The following is a 400-nucleotide window of genomic DNA, read 5'->3' on the forward strand; positions in this document are numbered from 1 at the left end:
TCCCCTGGCCCTTCCTGCCCTGCCCTGCCCTGCCCTGCCCTGCCCGGGGAAAGGCCACTTTGGGGCCAGGAAGGAAGCCCTTCCCCCCAGGCCGCCCTCTTCTGGGGGGGCGGGGAGCGCGGGGGCGGGGCGTGGTTTGGCCCCTGGAGGCCCCCGGGCCCGGCTCTGTGACGCCGCCGCTCTCCTCCCCCCCCCCTGCTGAGGAGGAGGCCCCCCACTCCAGAGAGAGCAGGAGCCCGCAGAAGAGCCCCCCTTGGCAGCCTGGCACGGGGCCCAGCCCCCGAATGGCGCGGCGCCCGCAGCTTCCCTTCGGCCACACGGCAGAGACCGCCGCCAAAGCAACGTGTTTTAAAAGACATCTGCGCAGCCCACCCGGTCTCCCGGGGCCCCTCGGAAGCGG

Source organism: Gekko japonicus, unplaced genomic scaffold (genome assembly GCF_001447785.1).
Source record: "Gekko japonicus isolate JY-2015 unplaced genomic scaffold, Gekko_japonicus_V1.1 scaffold2769, whole genome shotgun sequence".
NCBI lineage: Eukaryota > Metazoa > Chordata > Lepidosauria > Squamata > Gekkonidae > Gekko > Gekko japonicus.